General features: G+C 37.1%; 1 protein-coding gene and 1 pseudogene across 1 annotated transcript in view; one reads left to right on the top strand and one right to left on the bottom strand.

The window, feature by feature from the left end:
• Positions 1-1,482: 1,482 nt before the first annotated feature.
• On the bottom strand, positions 1,483-2,199 carry LOC101608878 (annotated as a pseudogene).
• A 4,034-nt stretch (positions 2,200-6,233) lies between these two features.
• Positions 6,234-23,294, top strand: part of Triqk (triple QxxK/R motif containing) — an 83,866-nt gene continuing 66,805 nt past the window's right edge. The window contains exon 1 of the mRNA XM_004656932.2: positions 6,234-6,362. The gene's annotated coding sequence lies outside the window, so the exon portion shown is untranslated. The remainder of the gene's footprint in view (positions 6,363-23,294) is intronic.

Below are 23,294 nucleotides of genomic sequence, written 5' to 3'. Positions count from 1 at the left end.
AAACTTGGTCTATGAGTGGTAGTCTGTTGACCCCTGGTATAAAATATCTACTTGTCAGAGAAATGGCTCTCTCCAGGCAGCTGTTGCCCAATGCAGGGCAGGACCTGATTTACAACTGAGCATTGTTAGACAGAAGTAGATATGAACAGTCTCTGATCACTTCATTCCATTTGTTCTTTTCATAAATGTGCTAAACACCTACTATGTACACTTGTTTTAGCAAGGTTTTATTCCAGTATTCTCTCAAAAACAATTCTTCCTTCGAGTTTCTCTAAACCAGAATTTAGGTTTTACAGTCTGATTTTAGGGGAAATTAGAATTAAAATCAAGAGGGAATTCATGATTATAAAAAATGAATCTAGCTAACAATATCTTTTCAGTCAATATAAGTACATCCTTCTTGAAGAAACAGTCTACATGAGGAAAGATATGTAATGCTATTATGCTATTTAAAAGATACCCTTTTACCCCATACTTTATTGTGCATGTGTGGTATTAGGGATCAAACCCAATTAGTACATGCCAAGGAAGCAATATACCACTAACTATATCCCCAGCCCAGGTTGAAACTTTTTCAAAAAATGTTGCCACATCTATAACACCCTCAGATAATTCCTTCCCACTTTCCTAATTTGCTGTCATATGTCATAAAATGTGGATAAAGGCAGGGCTCTTTAACAGCCATTTCAGCCATATACTACGACTACTGTAGCCAAGCATGACAGCTCATGTCTGTAATCTCAGCACTAAGAAGCCTGAGGCAAGGGTACTGTCATGAGTTCAAGGATAGCCTGGACTATAGAGTGAGATCCTATCTCAAAAAACAAAAACAGATTAGATTTAAGGGCACATATTGCCTCCAAAGCAATTTATAATTCTACTTTTCTTTTTTAATCATAGAAGGAATGAATAATTATGCTTCCTCCAGAATGAAAACTATAACTTAGGTTTTTGAAACAAAAATGAGGGACACCTTTAAAAAATAAAAAGCCAGAAGGAACACAGAACCTCAGTATTAAAAAAAAATAATAATAAAGGTTGCCCCTATTTAAGATCTTTGGTAAAGACACTAACTATAGTTGATTGCCTACAACACAAAAACATGGCACGTTTTGTAGTTCAAAGTGACTGTGATTTTCCTTTTGACTATGTAAACAAAAGGACCAGGGCTGGAGAGATGGCTTAGTGGTTAAGCGCTTGCCTGTGAAGCCTAAGGACCCCGGTTCGAGGCTTGATTCTCCAGGTCCCACGTTAGCCAGATGCACAAGGGGCGCATGTGTCTGGATTTCGTTTGCAGTGGCTGGAGGCCCTGGCGCACCCATTCTCTCTCTCTCTCTCTCTCTCTCTCTCTCTCTCTCTCTCTCTGCCTCTTTCTCTCTCTATCACTCTCAAACAAATAAATAAAAAATGAACAACAACAACAACAACAAAAAGGACCAAAGCCTTGGGAGATCTTGGGAAATGTAATGACTCCCATTTCTCTTAAACACATGTACACAGAATCAGTCCATGGGTAGAAGGAAGAGTGGGCCAGTGTTTTCGTTTCCTTTCCCCGCTCTGTGTATTTTTCTTTTCTTTTTCCTTGTGCTCCTGCTTGGCTAGTTTGCCCCTCTCTCTCTGAAGCTTGTCCTGCTCCTTCTTCTTCTGGGACTCATCCTGAAGTGAGTCTCGCTCCAGTTTCTGAGCATTGAGAACATCTTCCACGTTGGTATTTCGGAATAGGGATTTGTCAGAACCACTATACATTGTCGAGGCACCTGAGTCACCCTTTTCATCTGCCTCGTCCTCTTCATTTGTCATGTCAGCATACTGGGCCAGCAGGGCGGCTTTTCTCTGTTTCTCTTCTTATGACACCATCCTGGGCTTCACAACAATCTGAGCCTGCTTCTCAATTAGGATAATAAGGCCCTGAACCTCATCTTCATTTTTCACTTTGGTGACAATATTCTGCGTTTCAGACCATCATTCTACAATTTCCTTGCAGATATTAAGGAGGGAATCTTCTTCCAGGAAAGCAGAGAGGATACCATGCAGAGCGTCCAGCCTATGTTCGTCCTCCTGCAGGACACCAAGGATGGAGGCGCAGTACACGGCTTGGTCCACTCCCAACGCCTCCAGCCATCAGTCTAGCCAACATCCCAAACCCGCGCAGTCTCCCTCGCTGCGGTCTGCCTCCACCGCTCCTCTGGGCGCCACCATCTTGGGGCCCAGGGTCCTCGCAAAAGCACTTCTTATAGCCAATTGCTTAGCTATAAATCCTTACATAAGAAAATAAAAGATTTAATCCACTCTCAGTTTCTACCTTAGAAAATAAGGTAAAAAGAATAAGTGAGAGGAAAAAATGTAGAGGATAAAAAAAGAAGTGAAGGGAATAACATATTATCAAAGGTAAAATTTGGTTTTCTGAAAAAAATCATACATTTAGTGTCTCAGAACTTGTTGAAGGGCAAAATAATACAAACATTTTGTAAGTCAATTTGTTATTTTAATTATTTTTATTTTTAAATAATATTTTATTTATTTATTTGAGACATGAGAGTATGGGAACACCAGGAACCCTGGCCATGGTAAATGAATTCCAGAGGCATGTGTGACTTTGTGTGTTTGGCATTACATGGTTACTGGGAAATCAAAGCAGTTTCAGTAATCTGTGCAAGTAAGTGTCTTCAATTATTGAGCAATTTCTTTAGCCCCTATTTTACTCTGATGTAGAATACAGACATAACTTTCAAATTTTGAGATCCTATACATAATTATAAGTTAAACACAATGCCTTGAAAATTTGTACGAGAAAACTCATGTGTTTATAAACATATTACTTGTTATAGAAGAAACAGCAGTAGTCCAAATGCCCTCCAATAGAACAAGTATACAAACTGTAGTATAGTTCAGCACAAATATATTTTAGAACCAATTATTTATGGCATAACAATTAATTCAAGGCAACACATACCATGGAAATTTATTAAATGAGTCAAGATGGGAAATAATTTCTTTACATAATTTAAATAAGGATCAACCCAAATTCCTCCACAGTTTTAAACCAGGAGATACTAAAACAACTTAAAATATGTGCTTGACTCAGATCCTAAAGACTTAAAAAATGTGTGTATGACCTAAAAAGTAATCTATGGCAACTATATTTAAAGCATTAAAATTAAGGTGAAGGACTTCTAGACAAGATAAATAATTTCACATTATGTCACTTGAATGTATTCTATATGCTTCATATATTTTTAATGTAATCATCAATCGAGTAAGATATTTGAGCCTTAAGCTAATAAAAGTTATGCAAAAAGCTAAGTTGGTTCTATTAAATTTCAAATGATAGGGGTATTCACACCCAGACCAAAGTGTTGTCATGTTTAGTTACTAGGTTCTACCTACCAAAAACAGAACCTAAATAATATGTGGTTGTATGAAAAATAATCACATTTACAATGTAAATCTCAGTTTCTATATGTGTGTGGAATTTTGAGGCAGGTTCTTGCTATGTGTCCTTCCCAGGCCTGGTACTTGCGATGTAGCTCAGGCTGGCCTAGAAATCAAAGCACTTCTCTTGGCTTAGCCCTCTGCAAGTTGAGATTATAGGAATGTGTTAGTACATGAATTTTTCATTCACATCTTGTTCAGTGTCTCTCAAATATACTTATTTATGTATTTGGTAAGCTATATTTTCATTCACAATTCTTCATATATAGAGACACAAATATATAATATATAACTAGATATTATACATATAAGTCTATAAAAGGGGTTTCAACTTTTGGAATAGAAGCATCAGATACAAAACAAATAATGAAGTGTGGATAACATTAAATTCTTCTACCCCAGATTTGGTCAACATCAAGTTAGTTGGAAGCATTTTATCTTAATTATTTAGAAAGACTAGAGGCAGGCATGGTGGCACATATCTTTAATTCAGAATTCTGGAGGCAGAGGTAGGAGGATCACTGTGAGTCTGAGGCCAACCTGAGACTACATTGTGAATTCCAGATCAGCCTGGATTATAGTGAGATCCTACCTTGAGCCTGTCTTCCCCTGCAAAAAAGACTAATGTGCAGTAGTTGTATTCATATAGTATGAATTGGTAGTGTTTTTTGTTTTGTTTTGTTTTGTTTTTAAGATCTGTGAAATGCTTGCAGAATTAGTACTTAGAACAAACTCATCTCACAGTAACAAATTCAATGGCAGGGACTCATTATTTGCTATTCTCTATAAGTCCCACAATGTTTTCTTTGCATGTATGACTAGATACCAAGGGGTAGAGTTCCAGGCACTTAAATATATGTCTCTTACATCTGGAGCTATACACATGTGTAATATATAGCTGTGCTTATTTTAACAATTACACATTTACATGCATACATTTACTTAAATGTCCAATATTTCATACATGTGAGAAATTCTACCAAATGCGTTTATTTGAACATGCATCTTAAACATGATTCAAACCAACATTTACCATTTGTATTTAAATCTAACAGCACTTATTTAAAATACCAATTAAAACACAATCATAACTCCTTTACACTAAAATATTTTTAAAAGATTAAAGAAACAATATGGATCAAGAGTCATACAAATCAATGAAGTTTTGGGTGGATTTTTTAAATTTCGAGTAAGCATTTAGAAGAAACTGAAAATTAAACAGGGTAAGAAAATAGTCTTTTGCAATTTAAGTATGATCATTTTAAAAAATTTTTTATTTATTTATTTGAGAGCGACAGATACAGAGAGACAGATAGAGGGAGAGAGAGAGAATGGGCGCGCCAGGGCTTCCAGCCTCTGCAAACGAACTCCAGACGCGTGCGCCCCCTTGTGCATCTGGCTAATGTGGGACCTGGGGAACCGAGCCTCGAATTGGGGTCCTTAGGCTTCACAGGCAAGCGCTTAACCGCTAAGCCATCTCTCCAGCCCAAGTATGATCATTTTATTCCAACAATTTTATTACAATGTTGTGGGCATTTGACTATCAAATCATGGTCTTGGTGTATTAGTCATCTTTCTTAGAACTACCAAAACTGACACGATAAACACATTTGGTTGAATAAGTCTAATTCAAAAGGCTTCACTATTTTAGAACACGCACACCAGATAAATATGACAATAATATACTGTCATTTAACTTTATCTTTATTTCTGAGTGTGGAACTGCATACCAGAAAATGATAGGACAGAAAATAAAATTGCAATGTGTATTAAGTTCCTCACAGTATCCTGGTTGCTACTTGGTCTTTTTATACTTGTCTCCATTTTTCTGTGTGCGTGTGTGTGTGCATGCACGCATGTGTTATTTTAAAGAAGCTTTACTAGGGCTGGGGAGATGGCTTAGCAGATATGGCACTCACTACTTAATCTGGAGTACCTGAGTTTGACTACTTGACACCACTTTAAGAAAGCAAAGTATACAGTTGGCCAGCCAGAGAAAGGTAACATACTTTAGTAACAGAAAAGTTTCCCTGGAAGCTCTATATTTTAAATTAGTTTACCATAGTAGAAAACTATGATTACAGATCCTCAGACTTGTTCAGTGATTAATGATTGCCAGGGTCTTATATTTGCCTGGAACTGTCAAAGTAGGCTAATCTGGCTGGACAGGGAGCCCAGGGATCCTCTTGCTTGCTCCTACTCAGTGCTGGGATTTACACTCTGAGTTCTATCACTCACTTGTTATTATTTTTCTAACAGATCTCCCAGGTTCGGTCTCAGGTCCTCAGGCTTCAGAGGCAAGCATTTCACCTTTTACCAACTGATCTGTCTTCTTACACCTTATTCCTATTATACAGATGTGAAGACCAAGGATCCAAAATAGATTCCAAACCTTAGTTTATAGTTATGCTTCAGAAAGATGTTTTCTCCCTAAATCAATTCCATTAAATTACCATTAACTTTTCCTATATATATATTTTATTTATATATATATATATTTTATTTTTGTGCTGCTGAGTCTCCATTCAATATTGTTTACACAGAACTTCTACATAAGGATTTTCAGCTGATTTTGCAATGTGTGTCTTTGTATAAGGCGAGTATGGAACACTAATTAGAATAACTTTTTCTTGTTGTTTTATGTCTGTAAAACAAGACAGAGTTCTGACTTTACCACAGCTAGAAGGTATCAGGGTTCTCAACTCCTCTCCAGGAGAAGCAAGGGCCCAGGATGCGCGCACAGCGGCGAGGGCCCAGCCAATCAGAGAGCCGACTGGGGATGGCCCCGCCCCTGCCAGCCTGGCCCCGCTCTCGGCAGTAGGGGTGTGCTGCTCGATGGTCACGCCCCTGCCTCTGAGTGACAGGACTGTGGACAACAACACTCCCACTTGGACTTGAAGTTTGTCGGCCCTTGGCTTGGCTGAGCTGAGGTGTGTGTTTCTGGCGAGGGCGAGGGGGCTGGGGAAACTCCTGGCAGCGGGTCCGCGGTGGAAAACGGGCGCACCCCCTTACCAGAGCCACCCAGACGACGTGGGCTGTTCAGCCCGACCCCTTCTTCCGGGAGGTGCTGAGGCGGGCTGGGCGCTTAGGAGGCCGCGTGGTTTAGCTCGTCCAGCCTGGGCCCACTTTCCGGGAGCCAGGTGCTCGCACAGCGCGCCTAGGGACGGCGAGCGGCCACCGGGTGGGGCGCGTGCGGGCGGGGCCGCCGCGGTTGCTAGGGAACGAGCGGTTCCCGCCCAGCCAACGTATCCGGCCACGGGCTCTGGGTCCTGGAGAAGTCAATCCCTCCCACTCCTCTTCCGCTCGGCTGGGGATTCGCTGAGCTGTGCTGTCAGTCAACTAGCCTGCCTGCCCTCCAGCTTCTACAGTGCCTACTGAGGCCTCCCTTTTCTGCATTGTGTTTCTTGTTTCCATTTATTAATGAACGGGATCTGCAGACCAAACTTTGCAGAGAAGGGTTGCTTTATTAGTCGGTGGTGGTGGTGGTGGAGGAGGAGGAGGAGGGGGAGGGGGAGGGGGAGGGTTGGTGAATGAAGGTTGGGTTTGGGGTTGTTCTGGAATAGAGGGTTCTGAAAAAGGTTCTCTCACACATGGAGACCTTTTCTTTGATGCTATGAAAGAAACTTGGTGGATTTCCCCAGGAAGTTAAGGAAATTCGTTACTGGAATGGCTGTAATAGCTGATCATCTTTGTAGTAGTCTGTATTGTGGAGAAGCATGATAGACTGTTAAGCATCTTCTTCCCATATTTAATGGTCAACTGCAAGATGGTAACGTTTCAGATCTTTTTCTGTTTTTATTACATTTGGCCCCATATGATTCAGCAGAAAAAAAGTTGGAGGGGGGGGGGTGCACAGAAGGGCTAAATTCTGCCTTTACTTCCCTGGGCCAGGTTTGCAGTGTAAATCTCCAGAAAGGAGGCTTGTATCGTTTGTTACCACTGTTACCACTGGCCTGCAAGAGAAGAGGCTGGCAGGGTTGTCTTTAGACAAAGTTTCCTCATAACTGCTTCTCCTCCAGAGAATGGTAATACTAGTATGTGCATTATCAGGATTAATTAATTTTAAAGTATAATTAAAATAACAAACCTGCACAATACAAGATGTTATTGATTACATTTTCAATCTGTATAATTTGATTAAAATACATAATTTAATAGTACTTTGGATTTTTTTGGTGACTTTTTTGTGTATCTTTGGGTTGATTAGAAATGAGAAAGACTCTCAAACTTCTATCCAGTATGCATTCAGTCTTGTTACTTTGTATGTAGCACCTGAAAGGTCCTGCATAACAGATTCTCCTATCTTAATAAACACTAGAATATATTTTTTCAGATATCTTGAAAATATTTCTGAAAGAGATAAGGAAACTTTAGGTTCAAATTTATTAAGGACTAATGTTTTGATATCAAGCCAAGGAAAACCATCGACTGTCCTCTTTGAAAAAGGTGCAGGGTGAAGTTTATGTGGATGCTGCATGAAGACAACTTGTTTCCTTCAACTTCTTTAGGGTTAAGGAAGTTATTTTCTTCATCATGTGTCTTGTCAAAGAGGCAAAGTAACAGATGGGAGCAGAGCTGATTTCTTTTGCCCTCTTTCTTTCAAGATGCCTCCTTTCATGCCTTTCTATTCAGTTATTGACACACTCACCTCCATTTTTTTTGTTTTCGAAGTAGGGTCTCACTGTGGCCCAGGTTGACCTGAAATTCACTCTATATTCGTAGGGTGGCCTTGAACTCATTGGGATCCTCCTGTCTTTGCCTCTTGAGTACTGGGATTACTGGCATGCGGCACCCTGTCCGGTTTACCTACCCCATTTTATTAGTAATTAACGAACTACCAGTGCTCAGTTAATTTGTTGCTATGTTATAGTCTGTATTTCGTTTCAAATGTTAATTGATCATAGGGTCTTAAAAAGGCTTGAGAGGTTGCTTAGTGGTTAAGGTGCTTTCCTGTAAAGCCTGAGGACCTAGGTTGGATTCTGCAATACCCATGTAAGCCAGATGCAAAACATGGTAAATGTGTCTGGAGGTCATTTGCATTGGCTGGAGGCTCTGGTCCACCCATCCTTTCTCTCTGTCTTCCTCTGTCTCCACTGTCTCTTAAATAAATAAATAAATGGCATATTTAAATCATATTCTGATAATTAAAATAGGTAGAAAAAATTATTCTAATATCTGAACAAGTGAAAAAAATGAAGTTAATGTTTATGAACATTTTAAATTTTATATTTGAAATAGTTAAATAAGTACATAAATTTTGAGTATCATTTCATAATGGACAAAAAGCTGATTTTTGTGACATTGTAATGTCATTGTCAGGTAAACTATTTTTTAAACTTAAGTGAATAATTTTTAATATTTTAATTTCCTGATGTTAAAAAATACTATGTTTGGCTTCATTGTGTGTCTTTTCTCAGTATTTATATTCAAGTAGCAGGCAGCAAATAGAGATTGTTAAATCCTGTGCTCAAATTACCAGTAAAGGGATATATTACTTTTGTCATAGATGTGATTATTTAGAAGTACCTGGCATTTCTTTCACATTTTTATATAAACCCTTTAGTACTTGATTCTTCCTTTTTTTTTTTTTTTTTACACTTCATATTTGGTGAAGAAACATGACTAAAGAAACATTAGAGGGAACATTATACTGGATTTAAAACTCTTCAGGGATTAATAGATTTTATTCCTGTTTGGAGTTTGTGAAGGGTTTCTTAGCATCAGTTTGCTATTAACAACCTGATTGGTGCTAGTGCTTTTAAATGGAGATGAAAATTGAATATTAGTTCCTCCTGCCCTTTGTAACCTTCTATCCCCTAGAACCTAGACATTAATCCACTTTGAAAAAAAAAACAATTAGTTTCCAAACAGATGTAAATACCCAGAACTATTGCTCATTGATCATTTGTGCTGTAACCTACCTCAATATTTGATAATATTTATGGCAAATAGTATTGTACTGTGTGGATATAATATGTCATTTGATTCTCTTTATTATGGTTTGTTTCTATATTTTTGATGTTAGAGTAATGTTGTTATAAAAATTTCCATATATGTTTGGTATATAGAGATGTTTTCACTTTTCTTTTGTATACCTACAAACAGAATTGTAGTCTATATGGTAACTCTGTGTTTGGAGTTTTGAGGAGAGACTGAAGTGTTTTCTTTGGTTTCGTTTTCTTTTTATTGATTAGAAACTTTGTTATATGGACAAATCATGTGTTGGTCCCATTCCCCTCCTTCCCTCCACTACTCCACTGAGGTCCCTCCTCAGTGTGATTACTGATATTTACTCTGGGGCTTTGGGTTATGAGAGTAGAATTCAGTCAGTGTGGGTGGGGACAATGCCTCTGAATAGTATTCCTGCCCACCCTGTGGCTGTTATAATTATTCTGCCCCCTCTTTTGCAATGTTCCCTAATCCTTGGTAGGTGTGTATAAGTCTACTTTAGTATCAGGCTCTCAGCAACTTCTGAATTCTTGTTTTGACACATTTTGAGTTTGTTCATTGTCTGTCACCATTTCCTGGTACAAGTTTTCAGGCTCTCTGTGAGACCAGCACTCTTGCTTAACTTGCCATTTCTTCTCTAGTTTCACCTGGCCCCTTGGGTCTTATTCAAGAGATGGCTCAACTCATGATACGGAGATAGGGAGTCAGCTGTCTTTTTTTGTTGAAGGAAGCCCAGCAGACTGGCCTTATTTTATGCAATAGAGAGGGCAGAGAGAGAGAATTGGTGTGCCAGGGCCTCCAGCCACTGAAGTTGAACTCCAGACATGTGCACCCTCTGTGCTCATGTGCCATGTTGCATTCTTGCATCACTGCATCTGGATTACGTGGGACCTGGGGAGTTGAACATGGGTTCTTAGGCTTTGTAGACATGCACCTTAACTGCTAAGCCGTTTCTTCAGCTCAGGAGTCAGCTATCATTTATCCTCATGTTATTGGAGTTTGGTTCTCCCAGGTTTTCACTGCCTTCTGTAACTAACTCCACAATGCATGACCCATATACCTCAACAAGGAGGGTCCACAGGTTGGGATAGGACATGGATAAGCCTAACAATGGTACCAACTTGACTGTATTCACTGAGTACAAAATTAATTAATAAAAAATAAATAAATTATTTAAAACACAGAAAAATAAAATAGATTCTCCAACAGACAGAAGCATGGATTATTAAGGGGGTAAACATGGTTAGTAGCCAATTGAAAAATTTAGATGGGGCTAACCTCTCTTTTGGCCAAAGACTAGTGGGAGCTTCTCACTTCTCAAGGGTCTAAGATCCTTGTCTGCATAGGATTCTGTCTTGGTTTCTAGTACCTGCTATGTGTTCCTTCCCACTGAGCTTGTCTCTTTGTTACTCACATAGGCTAAGTACTACTATTGCACAGGTGAGTGCATCTTGTTGAGATGGTTGCTTTCATATCTAGCAGGATCTGCTGCATGTTCACAACATTGGTGGCTATTTCCCCCCAGCAGCTCATGTAGCACTTTCCACACTGTGAGGGCTAGCCGTCGGGGAGCTGAATTACTTCTCTAAGTGCCAGTGTAATCTCTCAATGGCATGTGGATCAGCATTACAGTCTTCCCTTTTAGCTCTGGCAGATGTATGTTTTCATATTTATATTTTGAGTACAAATATGTATGTTATAGTGCATGTGTGGAAGTCAGAGGAGGACTTTGGACTCTTCAGTTACCACCTGCACTTGAGAATTACCAAAAAATTGCAAGCTATTTTTAGTGGTCTTATTAGAATTAGTAAAATTTGTCTTCTTAATTTACTAGTGTCAAATTTTGAGTTGTTACTATTATCATTGAACCATTCAAAGTCAATACTCTCATCCATATGAGAGTAATTTCAATATAACACTGAAGAAAATTTCAGTGTTTGGCAAATAAAATATATTAATTCTGATAAATTGAATAAAATAAATAAATCAAGTAGTAATTGATCATTTTTCCTTCTTAATTTTATTTTTTAAAGTTTATCTTATTTTATTTGTTTGAGAGAGACACAGAGAAAGAGGCAGATGAAGAGAGAGCCAAGAATGGGTGTACCAGAACCTTCAGCTGCTGCAAATGAACTCTATACACATGCACCACCATGTGTGTCTGGCTTATGTGCGTCCTGGAGAATCAAATATTGGTCCCTTGGCTCTGTAGGCAAGTGCCTTAACCACTAAGCCATCTCCCCAGTTCCCCATTCATACTCTATAGTAGAAATATTTCCCAATGTTTTTAAGATAATCTTTCAGGACATATTGGGTAAAGAAAATTTAAGTAACTGAGCTTTCCTAGTATAGAATTTCACAGAATCCTTGGTAGTGATTTGCACTGTTGGAAAATAGGCTATTAAGATGCATCATTTTCCAAGTATATTCTGGCAGTAGACACTGATTTGGATTAAATAGATAAAAGCATTATCAAACCAAGAATCACTTAAAATGCTTTTATTGCATCTTATTTTATAGATAATTAGGGAACTGGAGATCATCCATTTAATATTTCCATATACTCTTACACTAAATTCCAGTAAGTAAAAGCAACCAAGAGTATTATTTTAGGAGTCTGGAAGTGAATCTGCCAGGAATGAAAGCACAGCATGCTCACTTAGGACCTTGGTTTGGGAAGCATCTTAGTCTTTGGCTGCTCTCCAGAGTTTAGTGTTAGCAGCATCAAGGACAGAACACAAGGTGTGTCTATTTGACAGAACATTTGGCAAATATGTTCTGATTTGTGTTCTGCCTCTTTCACTTAGGTTTTTCTGTTTTGAATTGTTTGCCTTGTCAATAACCTTATGTTTTGAACTTAGTTGTTTTTATTTTTTTGTTGTTGTTATAGAAAGCACTTTATATTAAGAAAATGTATTTACTTGTATTTATTTTGTGGTGTTTGTCTTTATGTTTTTTATCTGTTTTTCTCACCTGGGTACCAGTGATTCAACAAAGGTCCTTATGCATGCAAGGGAAGTACTTTACTGTCTGAGCTCTCTCTCAAGTGCTATTTTGTGGTATTTGGATGAATCCAAAGAAATGAAGCAATAAACAAAAGCTATGAAGCTTATCTGACTTATTTATTAAATAGTATTGTGTTATTGTATATTGATTTGTTGCCATATTTAATATGTAGTTTCTTGATATATGGTATGTTGTTATACTTTATTACATTATAATAGTTTGGTAATTATAAATTGCTTTTAATCTATGTTGCCACATAATTTGTGAACAAAAATCAATAATCCAGCATTATTTTTACTAGCTCTTAATTAATTGACCCATTATTCCACATGTATTGTAGAGAAAGTACTACATAAAATGAAAGATTATTGGCTCCTGTTTTTCTTCTGACCTCATCTTCTGTGCTTTCTCAACTCAGAACCTTTGAATTCGTCAATGAGTAAAATGATGATTTTAAAATGATGATTACTCATGATGAATCTAGTAGTCTTAAACAAGCCTGTATTTTTCTATACAATCTGTCCTTTTTATTTCAAATTTTATCTATGTTATCATCTTCCTTTATTTGTTCCAGAATTAGAACTTAACTCATTGTTTTCCTTTGAACATGTCAGGCGCTCTCCCATTTCAGAGTTCACAGACTTACTATTGTTTTCTTTGAATTGTTCTTCTCACAGATATCTGCTTTTCTAATTTCCTTATTTTCTTTCACATCTCTATTAAAAGGCCATGTTCTCCACATATGATCATCCATTTAGGAGGTTGGCCATTAAACACTTCATATTTCCTTTTCTGTATGTAGCATTCATTAGTATTTAATAAGTTATATATTTTATACTTATTTTCTTTTTTACTGATATTATCTCTAACTAGAATCTAAGGAGCATTCTGTATTTTGAATGTGAAATGACCTAGATAGATTCATGTGTTTGTACACTTGATCCCTATGGGTCCTTTAGGATGTGGAGCCTATGTGAAGAAAGTGGGTTACTGAAGGACAAGCAGAGGTTGTATGTCATAGCCCCACTTCCTGCCCTGTGTTTGCTGCTTGGACCACAGAGATGTAAGCAAGCACCCTCATGCTCATGCTGCAACATCATTGAGCTGTACCTTCTACCATACCCTCCTTGCAGTGATTGACTGTTCCCTTAAACTACGAGTCAAAGTAAATTCAAAGTAAATTATTCTCTTAAGTTTATTCTTATGAGGTATTTGGTCACATCCACTAGGGAAGCAAGCAATGCATTCATTAGATGAGAGAAGAGAGTGTTATTTGTTTTTACTCTGTCTCCACAGCCTACAGTAGTCCCTGACTAATGATAAATGAATTTTGGGGTAAAACTATTTACTAAGAGCTGTAAAAAGTATACATTTTCTACCTACAAGAATACAGTTTAATAAAGAAATTATAATATAGCAGCTACTTTATTGGAGTGTTGTAGAAACAGTATGATTGAACTCTATATAACAACTTGATTTAAATCAGACTATAATGTGTTCATTAAAGGCTCCTTAAATAAAGAAGATAATTCTCTGCATCAGTTGAAATAGGATAGAATATACTGAGCAGATAAACAAGCTCACATCTCATTGTCATGATTCCATTAATGTTTATTTCTCATGTAGTCTATTTTCTCAGAATGGGTTCTTAAGAGTCTTGCAACCCCAAGACAGTAAAAGTTTCAACTGAAAATACTTCTGTGATCACTGCAGCAGTAGAAAATTAGATGAGGTTAGTATGTATTGAAGCAAGGAATTTCATTGGCCAAAGCAAATTGCTTAGTTACAAATGAAGAATTAAAAGAATAATATTGCTTTCTACCCAGAATGCAAGGGTAGTTATTTTATGTAAGTCAAAGTAATAACTGTCACACCTTTCCACTGTTTTAAAGGAAGAACTTTAAACATACAAGTAAAGCGGTATTTAAAAATATTTTCAAACAGAGTATAGAGCCAAGACAGGCACCGTGAATCAGGTATGATAATTTCTGGTAATTGTGTGTAATTTAAAATAGTTGGAGCACAGTATATGCAGGGGGAGGGTAAAGACAGGGAAAAGAAAGGTGACAAAGGAAGGGCCAGACTATACCAAATGATGTAGATGACTCTGGCAGTGTGGAGATGTATTTGAAGGACGGATGACTAGGTATAGTAAAATACATTATCATACTAATTTAATAAATCGATGAGGCCCAAGGTGGAGGTATTGACTATTAGATAGAAAAGAGGAAATCAAAAGGTAGAAAGGCCAGGATACGATACAGGTTAATTACCTTCACATAGGAGGCAAGATTATTTAAGTGGAGATACTATCTTTGGTAGAGTTTGTTTCTTATGATACACATGTATATTTGTGCTTATTGTAATGTATGTGAGAAAGAGTGAGTTATAGCAAGCTTGAAAACTGAGTGATTATTACGTGGTATTCTATTTATAGGAAATTTGAAATAATCCCATAGTTCTAGACAAGAATGAAGATGGATGCAAGATTTGAGAACAGCTGCAGATATGAGAATGGCTAAAAAAAAGAGAGATCTAGCACCAGATATGGAATGCAGAGATTATAGAGCAGTGCTAGACACTTACAGAACACCTGATTACATATTGTACTCAAAAAGTTGCTTTGGGAACTGGGCATAGTGGGCATGGTGGCACACACCTTTAATCCCAGCACTCGGGAAGCACAGGTAGGAAGATCTCTGTGAGTTCGATACCAACCTGAGACTGCATAGTTAATTATAGGTCAGCCTGGACCAGAGTGAGATCCTACCACAAAAAAAAAAAAAAAAAAAAAAAAAATTGCTTTGAAAAGCTCACTTGCATTTTTTGTTAAATTGTTTAGAGTTTAGCAATAATTTCACAGCAGGTCCCTTAGTAAAATTCTGTGTATGCTGTTTTCCTAAGAAGGGCTCATGAGATAGAGTCTAACCCCTAGATAAGAATCTTGTATCATACTATAATAAAGTCCAAATAGTTTCATAACAGAATTTTTTTTCTAAAACTTAATTTTCCTGAGATCATGTTAGGTGAGGAGGCAATTGAGAGTGAAAGTCATTGGTGGTTTTCTTGAATTTTGCTTATCATATATGACATAAAATACCTGTCAACATTTTTTATTTGGATAAGTAACCAAGGATAATTTAACTAATTTTGAGTATTTTTTTTTTTCTGTAGGGTGAAAGGTAGAGATGTATATTAGGATAATTTTAGGTTCACAGGACTATGGAGAGGATAGTATAGAGATAGCTCTTATACCTTCTGTCCTAACACATGGATCATTTCATTGTTGTCCACATCCCCCAGCAGAGTAGTGCATTTGCTGGAGTTTGTGAATGTATCTTGTTATATCATCTACCCCCGCAATTCATAGCTTACTGTAGAGTCCACTGTATTATAAATGTTGTGTACTTGGACAGATGTATAATGGTATGTGTTTAGGAGAATATACACACTGTTGGAATCTTATGTAGACTGAATATTCTTCTCTCCCTTGCCTTCCAACATCTGGAAACTACTATATAGTGGAATGATAGAATACATTGCATTTCTAGTTTTGAATACTTTCTATTCACTTCAATGGCCATTTTATTGACTGAAAGATTTTTGGAGGGGGCATTTCTTTTTCTTTTTCTTTTTTTTGGGGGGTTTTCGAAATAGGGTCTCACTCTAGCTCAGGCTGACCTGGAATTCACTATGTAGTCTCAGGGTGGCCTTGAACTCACAGAGATCCTCCTACCTCTGCCTCCCGAGTGCTAAGATTAAAGGCATGTGCCACCACACCCTACAGAGGGGTGATTTTAAAAATATTATTTATTTATTTATTTGAGAGAGCACAAGAGAGAAAAAGGAAGATACACACATACACACAGAGAGAGAGAGGGAGAGAGAGAGTAAAAGAGAGAGAGAGTGAATGGGCGAACCAGGGCCTCCAGCCACTGCAAACGAACTCCAGAAGCATGTGCCACTTTGTGCATCTGGTTCACATGGGTCCTAGGGAATCAAACCAAGGTCCTTTGGCTTTGCAGACAAATGCCTTAACCACTAAACCATCTCTCTGGGTCTGGAGGGGTTGATTTCTGCAGTTCTTCATATATTCTAGACATTAACCCTTTGTCTTAAATGTAGTTGTTAAAGATTTCCTCTTATTTCTTAGTTTGTTGGTTCATTGTGCTGATAGTTCCCTTGGCTATGTGGACACTTCTACAAGTTTCATGTAATCCTGTTTGTGTATCTATAGAGTTTTTTTTCCTGTGCTTTTGGAGTCCTTTTCAGATATTCCTTTTTGTAAATACCAAAGAGTGTAATTGTTGGTTCATGTCCTAAGTGTGTGGTGAGTTTTGTAAGAAGCTACCCCACTGTTTTGCATTTCCACCAGCAATGAGTGAGGATTTCTGTTCATCCACATCGTCATGAGCATTTGATGTACTTAGTGTTGTGGTTTCTGGCCCTTGTGAGAAATGTGAGATGATTTTTCATTGATGTTTCGATTTGCATATCTTTGATGACATGGGATGGCACATCCTTTCATATGTTACTTGCTAATTACATGTCTGATGCTTTCTGTGGTTGCTTTTGGTTTCCATTTTTATTTTTTCTTCTACATTTTTGCCTTTTATGCCTGTAGTATGGATTTTATATGCTCTTTTTGCTTTTGCAACAAATATTCTTCTTTCTAAGATTTTTTTTAGTGATTGTCTTTGTATCTATACTGAATATTTACAATATTATATGTCTTCTTAAAATAGTGATATCCTACTTGACATATGGTATGAGTTCTTTACAATAACAAATAATAATTCTGATTCCTCACATTCATCTCTTTTATTATTGATGTAATTATTTCACTAATAATACATAATCAAATTTAAGTATTATTAAAATTTTATATAAATAAGCATACATAATATAATACATTGATGTTGGTATTTTTGTGTGTGTGGTGTGAATAGATGTGTATATGCATTTTCTTATATATGTGGGCAAATATCGTGTAGGCACATGTGAAAATCAGAGTTGACATCAGATATTACATTTGTTGGCTGTCCATCTTATTTCTGAAATATGGTATCTCACTGAATCTTACCAATTTGGCTCAACTAGGTGTCCAGTAAGCCAAAGGATCCCCAGTTTCTGTCTGCCTAGAGATAGTATAATAGTTGCACACTGTGGGTCTCAGTATCAAAACTACAGTCCACATCCTTGTGTAGCAGGCACTTTGCTCAGTGAGCTGTCTTCTCAGTCTCTTTTATTGGTATTTTTAGAACTATTATTTGATAGACCATAAAAATTAAAAATGTTTTAGAATATTTTAGTTACTTATTTATTTGAGAATTAGAAAGAGGCATATATAGAGAGAAAGAATGCGCCAGGGCCTCTAGCCATTGCAAGCAAACTCCAGATGCAAGCACCACCTTGTGCATCTGGCTTATGTGAGTACTGGGAAATGGAACCTGGGTCATTAGGCTTCACAGGCAAATGTCTTAACTGCTAAGTCATTCCTCCAGCCTTTAAAATGTTTTGTTTTTGAGCTGGTCATGGTGGCACATGCCTTTAATCTCAGCACTTGGGAGGCAGAGGTAGGAGAAATGCTGTGAGTTCAAGATCACCCTGAGACTACATAGTGAATTCCAGGTCAGCCTGGGCTAGAGTGAGACACTACCTTGAAAAAAAAAGAAAGAAAGAAAGAAAGAAAGAAAGTTTTATTTTTGTTTGTTCCTTCTAAAATGCATTTTACGGAGATCCAGGTTTTTGTCTGGCATTGTGTTCCTTCTCTCTCGAAAATGTCTCTTGTAAGGCAGAGCTATTGGCAATGAATTCTTTCATTTCTTTTCAGATAGTATTTCTTTTGTTCTTTTTGAAGAACAGATTTCTAGGTATAGAAATATATTTTTTCTTTGGACACCTAAAATATTCCTTTGGACTCTTCCAGTGTATACAGCTTCTGAGGAGAACACAGATGTAATTCTCATTTTGTTAATCTGAAACAGTGAGGTTTTTTTTTTTTCTTTCCTTTTTAAAAGTATTCCTGTAATTTCTTTCAATTTTTTTTTTTCAATCAAGGAAAATGTGATTAGGTGTTGCACACTGGTACTTATAAAATAAAAGTCTCTGCTATTGCTTGACATGCTTCTTCTGTTCTTTTTCTTCTCCTAGTACTCTCATTATATGTAAGTTATATCTATTATTATTGCCTTGCAATCATTAAATATTATACTATTTTGTCTTTTTCTGTCTTTGCTTTCCAGTTTTGTGATGGTTGATCAATCATTAAGCTCAGAAATTCTTTGATGGAGAATGGAATTTCAAAGGGGAAAGTGTGGAGGTGGGGAGGGAGGGAATTACCATGGGATTTTTTTTCTATAATCATGGAAAATGTTAATAAAAATTTAAAAAAAGAAATTCTTTTCTCAGATAGTGTACAATCAATGAACAAGCTTATCCACAACATTCCTTCCTACTACCATGTTTTTATTGCTCTTAGAATTTCCAGCTCCCTTGCTCCCATTGCTATCTGTTGTGGCATGGTGGCCAGTTTGCCTGCTAGAGCCTTTAGCGTCCATATCACAGTAATATTAAATTCCTAGCTGGGTGTAGTGGTTCACACCTGTAATCTCGGCAGTTAGAAGTCAAGGCAAAAGTTTTGGGAACTCAAGAGCAGCCTATGTTAAATAGTGAGTTTAAGACAAACCTTAGGAACATGGCAACATCCTGTTCAAAAACAACAATAGCACAAGAAAGACAAACAGCAAAACACACAAAAAAGCTACTTCTGTAATTCATTTATCACTGACATGTCTGATTTGTTTACTTTCTTTTTTTTTTTTTTAATTATTTATTTATTTATTTGAGAGCGACAGACACAGAGAGAAAGACAGATAGAGGGAGAGAGAGAGAATGGGCGTGCCAGGGCTTCCAGCCTCTGCAAACGAACTCCAGACGCGTGCACCCCCTTGTGCATCTGGCTAACGTGGGACCTGGGGAACTGAGCCTTGAACCGGGGTCCTTAGGCTTCACAGGCAAGCACTTAACCGCTAAGCCATCTCTCCAGCCCCTGATTTGTTTACTTTCTACTCTTCAAATTGTTTTTGTTTTTGTTTCTTGTCTTTTAGTGTACCTTGAGTATTTTTCTTTTTTTTTTTTTATTTTTCTTGAGGTAGGGTCTCACTCTAGCTCAGACTGACCTGGAATTCACTATGGAGTCTCAGGGCAGCCTTGCCTCACAGCTATCCTCCTACCTCAGCTTTCCAAGTGCTGGGATTAAAGGCATGCGCCACCACGCCCAGCTGAACATTTTTCTTGACAGTCACATATAATGAGTGGTGTGGAAGGAACTGCTATAAATAGGTCTTTAGTGCAGTACGCCCTTCTGCTTATCTGTAGAGATATGTTTCAAGACCCAGAGGGGTGCATGAAACTGGAATAACCAAACCCTACATATGTTTTTTTTTTTCTACATATGCATACTTTTATTCAAGTGTTGTTTATAAATTAGATATATTTAGATATTAGAAGAGGGCTGTAGAGATGGCTTAGCGGTTAAGCACTTGCCTGTAAAGTCTAAGGACTGGTTTGAGGCTCGATTCTCCAGGACCCACATTAGCCAGATGCACAAGGGGGCGCATGCATCTGGAGTTCATTTGTAGTGGCTGGAGGCCCTGGCACACCCATTCTCTTTCTCTCTCTCTTTCTCTCTCTCTCCCTCTTTCTTTCTCTATATGTCGCTCTCAAATAAATAAATAAAAATAAACAAGATACTCAAAGAATAATGAATAATGGAGAACAATTAGAACAGCTGTGATAATATGCTGTAAGTTATGTATCCTACATCAGTCTATTGCTCAAAACATTATATATATATTTTTATTTATTTTTTTTAACTTTTATTTATTTATTTGAGAGTGACAGACACAGAGAGAAAGACAGATAGAGGGAGAGAGAGAGAATGGGCGTGCCAGGGCTTCCAGCCTCTGCAAATGAACTCCAGACGTGTGCGCCCCCTTGTGCATCTGGCTAACGTGGGACCTGGGGAACCAAGCCTCGAACCGGGGTCCTTAGGCTTCACAGGCAAGCGCTTAACCGCTAAGCCATCTCTCCAGCCCAAAACATTATATTTTTTATCTTTTATTTAAAGAACACTTTATAGAGTATCTTTGGTATATCTGTACTGCCAACATAACTATTTTTGTGTTGGGGCCATTATTAAAGAAAGTAAGGATGTATATGACGAAGCACTGGGGTACTCTATGACAAGTGACATAATAATCAAAATGTTTACTAAGGGAATAATGGTCTGGTAAGATATGCATTGTGGATACACTGAACAAAGGGATTACTCGTGTTAAGGCAGGATGAAATGTGAAAATAGGGGATTTTATCACACTACACAGAACTATTGGAATTTGAATTCTTATGGGCTATTTCAGGAATTCAATACTTTCACTGGTGGTTAGTAATGAATAACTAGAACCTTAAAGTGAAACTGTAGAGAAAGAAATCAGAGCACAGAGACAGAATGGTAAGGCGAAAGGGAAAAGGAGAGACAGTATAGAGTATTCCTGTGGTCAGGACTTGGTTTCTTCTCCATTAGGTGGGACAGAATGTCAGTAGTGGTCTGGAGTTGCTTATTTTCCTATTCTCACCTGAAAAGTTAGAGCTTACTGGAGTTAGTTATTTTTCTTTCTCCATGTCAATTAGGCTCTTGTTAACTAGTTTCTTTTGGGAGCAGAACTTGTTAAGGAGGACAGAATGCTCTTATGTATTTCAAAATTGCTCCTTTGTCCCTCTCCCTGGTGGAAACATGGGATGTTTTCCCTAATATTTAGTATACGATCAACTTCCTGATCAATCTTCTTAAGATAAACTTACAGAAAAATGGGTTTCCTCTACCTGTGTGAGACTGGAGGTTTTTCATTCTTAGTTTTGTTTGCAGTGAGCTTCTAGCAGTTGGTCAATTAGTTCATTTTCCTATTTTACCTCTGGCTCCTGAAGATGTTTCTGCTTGTGAGTCTTTGCCTCAGGAAGCTGTGGCTTCCTGTATAAACCTGCAGTGAAGTGTCATTTTCAAAAAGAAAACAAAAATGTTTTAAATATTTATATTTTTCTTAAATTTTTTTTGAAAGATTAACTCAAAGGTATTGTACGAAAATTGTGTTTCTTATCTTCACTTATGAGTTAAAAAACAGGATTATTTTAAGCATTGGGATAATACATTTAGTGTATGAGCCCTTTTTTTTTTTTAATCTAGAAGCATTCTGTTTTAGAAAATTTGAATACCCATTAGGCACATTTAATGTCAGCATGTAAGTAATACTTTTTAAGCCCAGAGCTTCCAGCCCTTTATTAGCAATAAGATAGCATGCATAATTTGGCATCTTGAAACTTATCCAAACATTCTTTTATTGAAGCCACTTAGCTAATGATAAAAGATGGTTAGAAGATCAAGTAATAGCTGTAGCTGTACAGTACAAATTATTAAGCTGTTCCAGGCTTAGTATATCCTCATGGTATTATATCCTAAGAACTTTACATATAAAGGGAACTCATAGATTTTTAATAAATATGAGTTCAAGTTCAGGAGTTTTATTTTATTTATTTTAGTATCTAAAATAATTTGGGTTGTGTGATGCCTCAATAGGAACTTGTGGTGATACTGATGACACTTACTTTTTTTGTTTATTTTTTATTTATTTATTTAAGAGCAACAGACAGAGAAAGAGGCAGATAGAGAAAGGCCATGTCAGGGCCTCCAGCCACTGCAATGGAACTCCAGATGCATGCACCACCTTGTGCATCTGTCTTATGTGGGTCCTGGGGAATTGAGCCTTGAATTGGGGCCCTTAGGTTTTACAGGCAGGCGCTTAACCATTAAGCCATCTCTCCAGCCCACTGATAACATTTTTTCACTGTGTGAAAAGTATCATGAGAAGTGTTTGATATTATTTATTTAATTTCCCCATTGCAACACAAACATAGTTATTCTTACTGTATCCATTTTATAAATGGAAAATGAGCTTACCTTGATCAACAGCTAAAATGTGTCAGAATCAGAAAGGAAAAAATAAGAGAGGAATTGATATGCTTTATTAAGTTAATATTCCTATGAAAGATTGTTTTAGTAGTATTTTAAAATTGAAAGTGTCTTTTTAGATTTTACTTTCTTTCTTTATTTTTTGACATTTTAATGCACATATACTACATTTTGTATATATATACCCCACACTGTTTTTCTTCACCCACTCAGTCTCATCATACTCCATCTCATCAGTTAAAAATGGTTATGCCCTGTGAGAAAGAGACTCCCCCTCCTTGGCAATCTTGAACTGTCAATAACTGATTAGCAAGAGAGTGGCCTCCCAAGCCCCACTTTTCTGTATTGCAGAACGTTGACAGGCCCCATCATGTGGAGCTAACATTATCTGATGTTAAGTTCATGGGTGCAATTACCTCATTTTATATTAAGTTTGTCTAATTTGGAACCAAGCATATGTATTGTAAGATAACATAATTATCTTCTAGAGGATAGTTACTCAAAGATATGCATCCAGTAACTACTATGTCTCTGATATTGTTCTTAATGTTTTCAATTCTTCAGTATACAATACAAAGATCCATGTTCTTTTGGTACTAAATTGTAGTCAAAGTCAGTAAAATACTAAAACAATGTACTTAATTTTAATACAATCAACATTTTAAAACCTATAGTTGATAGATTTGAAGTAAAATTACTTTTATGTTAGAATATCAGTAATCTAATTGTTCATATCACTTTGTGGTACCTATATGAAATCATTAAAATAATAAAATATTGAGTGCTGTGAAATAGCTATTTACTTTCAATAATTAATTTGAAATTATCTAGTGCTAGCTATTACAGTAGAGAAACTCTCTTCTCTTCCTTCCTTACACAC

This window comes from Jaculus jaculus, chromosome 2 (genome assembly GCF_020740685.1).
Source record: "Jaculus jaculus isolate mJacJac1 chromosome 2, mJacJac1.mat.Y.cur, whole genome shotgun sequence".
Lineage (NCBI taxonomy): Eukaryota > Metazoa > Chordata > Mammalia > Rodentia > Dipodidae > Jaculus > Jaculus jaculus.
This window is presented reverse-complemented; position numbering and strand designations above follow the sequence as displayed.